Genomic DNA, 6,313 nt, shown 5'->3' on the forward strand with positions numbered 1-6,313 from the left:
CTAAGCGTACGACTACGGTACTAGAACTAGTGTGTAAACGTTTCAGAGTGATAAGGAGATTTATACGTCTATCGTAAATAAAGCTTTCTTATCTTAAAATTCTCGCCCGGTACACCGAACGTCTGCTTGGATGTACAAAATGTTATGGTGAAGACTCGTAGAGAATTGAGTAAATGGAGGAAATGAAAGGCTTATGATAGTGAATGACACCTATCGAAAGATATCGTAAGAGTGGTATCTTGCCTTTAGAATATGTCTGATAAAATAACGAAACATTTAGAGGAGTACGGTACGTCTGAAGTACACCTTAGATTGGCAGGGTGATGGAACGGTTGGCGTAATTCTTGAAGTTGTTCAATCGCCTGGAATTTCCATCGCCAACCGAGTTGAAATAGAATTGATGAGTGAAGATGCACGTGGAAGAATTCCTAGTAGAGTCTAAGGAAATTTTTATGATTAATTGGACACATTCGTATGTGTTAAATTGTTTTGTAATTTTAGGACTTGGGGACTGCGAGACAATACTTGGGACGAGTATGAGTAGGTGAGAATAGTAGTAGAGATCTATACTACTGGAAGCACAGGACTCACGCTTGGATCAGGGAAAGTGATAAGGTTACCAAGAAGCTAGTAATTGATTATGTTTTATTCAAGTATGTCATTACCATTGTTTCGGTAATGACTAGTAAGATGGTTGTTATTCCGACCCTAGTTGTCATATCGAATTGAGTCCGACTACAATGAGTTTGTTACATGGTTCGAAGAACCAAGTTCGATGTTGTGACAACCCGAAATTTCCATTCTGAACAAACCATTTGAAGCCAATAGAAGTAGAACAATTACAGTGAAAATGCAGATTTCGAGTATAAGTTTGGCAGTTTTCAGGATTTTACACTTAAGGAGATATTAGGAGAGTGGATGCACTAGGGTTTTGTGCAACACTGTTATTCCAACACTCTAGGACATTAGAATTCGTTTCAGGAATAAAAATATTTTCTGCCAAAAATATCTCAGGACTATAAATAGAATTCTGAACCAAATTGGTTCATTAGTTGAATTCCATTTAGGGAAAAGTCAATATTCTCTCTCACGGATCTTCGGTTTTTTATCCCATATTGTGAGTAACTCTTTCTAGTAGTGTTAGAAAGCTTTAAATGTGTTCATAACATAGATTACATAGCTAAATCATTCGATTTAGGAGTTTACTCCCCAAGGTGTTCTTGGGCGGTAAACTCCTGAAACCAAGCCTAGATTGTCCCCTGTGATATACTACTGCCTTGGACTTGTATAGGAGTGTATTAGGGACATGAAATCAACCAAGAATCACCCAAGTTTGGGAGTTCACGGCCCAAGAGTATCTTAGGCCGTAAACTCCAAAAAGCATGTTCAAAATGGTGCTTTTAAGGCACCTAAGGCTTAGATATAAATCCGGTTTAAGGTAAATAGTACAGCAGTAGTTCTTATAGCGCTACGTTTTAGTACTACATTAATTTTCCCTGTACACATATTTAGTGATCTTTTCACTTAAACTATAAATGTAAAAACTATATTTTGTTAATAATAGTTACACTTGGGAAAATTACACACTTTTACATGACACGAACATTTAGAACAGTTAAGTCTTGGTAGAAGACTACATTGAGAACAGTTAGGTCTTGGTAGAAGACACCCTTATATAATAGTAGAAATCATAGGGATTGCTAGAGTTTTTCAAACGTTTACAATTGTTTCACAAACATTTCCATACTTACAGTTTACAAACTTACAAATTCTTACATTTACAGTTCATATACATTTTCCAAACTTACAAATTCTTACATTTACAGTTCATATACATTTTCCAAACTTACAAATTCTTACATTTATAGTTCATATACATTTTTCCAAACTTACAAATTCTTACATACAAATCGAGACACTAAAATACTTATGATCTCACCAGCTTCAAAGCTGATACTCGCTTTCAAAATTACTTGTATCCTCAGGTCATCATAGACAGGTACCGATGCAAGGAGAAGGGAAGATGGAGCTTGTTCAAGACTCATCTTTCATTTTGATTTATGCTTTAGTGTTTATCAAAATTTGACAGAACACTTGTATAATAATTATATTATTAATGCAATGGATGATGTTGTTGCTTGTTTACTACTTTTCATTGTTGTGATACTGTACATGACGTCCTCCGCCCCAGAACGTTTCCACCGTTCTTGGTTTTGGGGTGTGACAGATTGGTATCAGAGCATTATTTATAGTGAATTAAGTATATCAACCCATAAAAGATATACTAACTATAAATACATAAGGGATTAAAAATACTCTGACCAAGAGTTTATACTTTAAATAATAAAATATTTAATAAAGTATACGTGCCTACATTCATACTAAAATAAGTGTCACTAGGACAGTACAAAAGAATTACGATTGTTGGGCAACACAAGTGGGCTTAGAGACATATGGTCAAAACTGGGAAGATATAGCCTGATCACCTATATTATCCGAGGGTTGACTAGCATGTGCCTAAGTTTAATTGTGTGGTTGCAACAATGCTAAAATCTTACCAACCCTACCACAATGAGAACAATAGAACATAACATTAAAATTAAAATACTATAGGAGTATTTGGTGTTACTATAAGTACTTTATACTTGAGAACTAAAACGGGATCTTCATTACTAAGTTGATAGTTGCTAAGTGTATACACTAAGGCTATATGTAATTAGGATATTATAGACTGAGAATCTATGAAAATTTTACTTTACCCCTATTATGTGTGAATTTGGAGTTAAGATCATTTATTCGAAGGTCTATCCTGTTTAGATCACACATAGCTGGTATGCACTTCACAAATAGCGATGTAACTAATGAAGGTTTTCTAAATAATTATCTAGATAGTTCGTCTAATAATTATTCTCTTACCCTAAATTCTCGCATAGAAAACATGGCTGGACTCCATCCCCACGGCAACCAGTATCTTCCGAACGAAGTCATAGCTGGTTGGTTTGGAGAAGAACTAGAGAATGATCATCCTATCCCCTTGAATGATCACCATGATGAAGACCTTTCGTAAGATGCTAACTCCGAACCAGAGGTTGAGAACCTACCCCGAGCAACTGCCTTTCCAATTCCTAACCCTCGTCTGACTTTTCATGGCCTGACCCCTGAGTGGGTGGAATGCTTGGAAACAAGGAGCCAAGGACAAGATCAGCCCATGCCATTTAATAGCGACCGAAGCTTTGACGACCTGAACAATGGGGGCTCAACATGCAGAATCTTGCCAATCTTGGTCCGCAGAGTGGCCCGAAATGAGATTCAAGGCAGGACAGCCTAGGGGTGAGCATTTGGACCGGTGGACCGGACCGGACCGGTAACCGGACCGGACCGTTTTTTTGGACCCTCGGGCCGGTTCTCGGTTCTAAGATTTCTCGCCAGTCCGGTCCGGTTTTTTTCCCGGTCCGGTCCGGTTTTTACCGGGTTTAGAACCGGTCGGACATGATTAAGATTTTTGTGACGTTTTTTAAACGCACATAACTCATTCGTTTTAAGTCGGATTGACCTGCGGTTTTTTCCAACATTTAGTTTACAGTTTGTAGATGAATTTAGACTATAATTTTGTTTATTTTGGTATTATATTCACCGTGTTACAATCTTTCAAAGTAGAACTATCAAAGCTGAAAAAATTCAGCTTTTCAGCAACATTTTGTAAGCTGTGACGTTTTTTAAACACCCATAACTCATTCGTTTTAAGTCGGATTGACCTCCGATTTTTTCCAACATTTAGTTTACAGTTTGTAGATGAGTTTAGACTATAATTTTGTTTATTTTGATATTATATTCACTGAGCTACAATCCTTTAAAGTAGAACTATCAAAGTTGAAAAAATTCAGCTTTTTAGCAAGATTTTATAATCTGTGACGTTTTTTAAACACCCATAACTCATTCGTTTTAAGTCGGATTGACCTACGGTTTTTTCCAACATTTAGTTTACAATTTTTAGATGAATTTAGACTATAATTTTGTTTATTTTGGTATTATATTCATTGAGTTACAATCCTTCAAAGTAGAGCTATCAAAGCTGAAATATTTCAGCTTTTTAGTATTATTTTATACTATAATTCCGAGTCCGCGTTTAGCACTTGTGGTAGAGTTGTAAGTGAGTATCAAACTAGTTTATCGACATTGATAGTTGAAGCTTTGTTATGCACCCAAGATTGGGTGATAAAGTTTACAAATCCGATAGTTGACAACATTGGTGACGTCTTGAACAATGATGATATAGCTTTAGGTAAAAAATTACAATCTTTATTCTTTATTTATACAATTATTACTTTTTATTAAATACTAACAACATTTTCATTTGTGTTTATGGAGAGATTGCACAAGCTTTAAATATGTTACATATGGATGACAATGATATGGGGAAGAGGCCAATGGAAGATTAGATTATGAGTTTATGAAATTTGTTAGTTTGATTGATTTTAAAGTTTAAACTATGATTTTTGTTGTTACGGTAATACTTTTATATGTTTGTCTTAAAATTGTTTAACTTTTGTTGGTGAACTTGATTTATATGTTAGTTGCTTTTATTTGGAAAATTAAATTTTGCAAATTGCAAGTTATAATATTATACATCAATGTAGATTAGTTAGGCATGAAACGGAAACATATTAATTTTGCAAGTTATAATATTATACATCAATGTAGATTACTTATTATACTCTATGCAATTAAAGTTGTATCGGTCCAAACGGGTCCAAAAACCGGAAAACCCGGACCTGGACCCGGACACGGACACGACTCATCCGGTCTGGTCCATGGTCCACAAAATTCTCCATAACCGGTCCGGTCCGGTCCGGTCTGGGCCGGTCCAAATGCTCACCCCTAGGACGGCCTTACATCAGATTACCGAAGTTGTCGCCGATGCGAGAATGCATACCCTCCGCACCATTCGTCTAGAAGATGCTCACGAGAGATCAGAGAGAAACCATGAAACCCTGCTGCAAACACTAGCTGAAACTCGAGCCGAAGTCATAGAGCTCCGAGTACGCCAAAAGGTGTACGAAAGACACCTGCTTGACATGTAACGTCAACTGGCTGAACTGAGAGTTCACTAGAGGGGTGACCGTCATCAGTAGTAGACTCTTTACTTTGCTTCCCTTGTTAGAAAGTAATCGTTTTCTGTCTTTGCCCGATGTGGCATTTTATATGAAATTACCTTGTACTGTAAGTACTTTAGGTTAGGTCTTTATGCTGTCAAGAACTATCTTCTCGGGATATGATGTAAGACCTTTACAAGGTCATTTTCCCGAATCTTTACGTCGTGAATATCAAAGATATTGACAGCCGGCTAACTTCTGTGTCATTCTTCATTCAAGTACTCTTATCATACTCTCATTGGAGTCTATCTGAAACCTGCTTTAGTCAAGTCATTGGACTATAGCAAGTTAGATATGGAGACAATTCCAAGTCTCTTTTAGTGGTCGGATCATGTTATTCGCCAACCATCGATACCTCAGCTTGAACGAAAAACGTCTTGAGACCATTCTACGAACTTACTTCTACTCATTACTAGGACTGCATCATAGGGATGTAGGTCAAACCTTCGCGAACATACTTCCATTCTGTACTAGGACTGTATCATAGGGATGTAGGTCAAATTTTCGTAAACATACTTCTATTCTGTACATAACAGTCGAACTACACCTACGGTCAACCAGAACCGCTCACAAAATCCTCATCTTTCGTGTTACAGAATCATGCCGTCATCCGGAAACAATCAGTCGAGCAACGAAACCCCTATCCTCCATATCGACACCGCTACTTTACAAGCTGCAGTAGCAGCTGCTGTGACAACTTTCCTTACACACATCAACTCAGGCAACACAAGCAAGACCGACAAAGGGGTCGAGAGTTTAGATGGTAGTACCAAACCGGGAAACCAACAAACAGTAACAGTCACTTGCTCGCAAAGCCAAAAGACAGAGAACAAGAAACGAAAGCGTCAAGCCTAGAAAGAATGCAAGAAATCCCAAAGGCTGGCTATGCAACAACAACAAGTGGAAACCCCTGCCATCCCAGTACCGAGCAGGCCATACGAGGGAAAACTCCCGAAGTGTGATAAGTGTAGTTTCCATCATCATGGGGCTTGCCATGAGATGCAGTGTTGCAATTGCCTAAAAATAGGGCACCATGCTCGTGGCTGTGGAGCACCGGCACGACCCATCACTCAGGTCCCTTTCATTGGGACTAACCCTACACACGAGAGTAGTTATAACGCCGAACGCTTTAGGAAGAAATTTTCAAAGTGGAGTAACGA

Source organism: Lactuca sativa, chromosome 5, assembly GCF_002870075.4.
Source record: "Lactuca sativa cultivar Salinas chromosome 5, Lsat_Salinas_v11, whole genome shotgun sequence".
Lineage (NCBI taxonomy): Eukaryota > Viridiplantae > Streptophyta > Magnoliopsida > Asterales > Asteraceae > Lactuca > Lactuca sativa.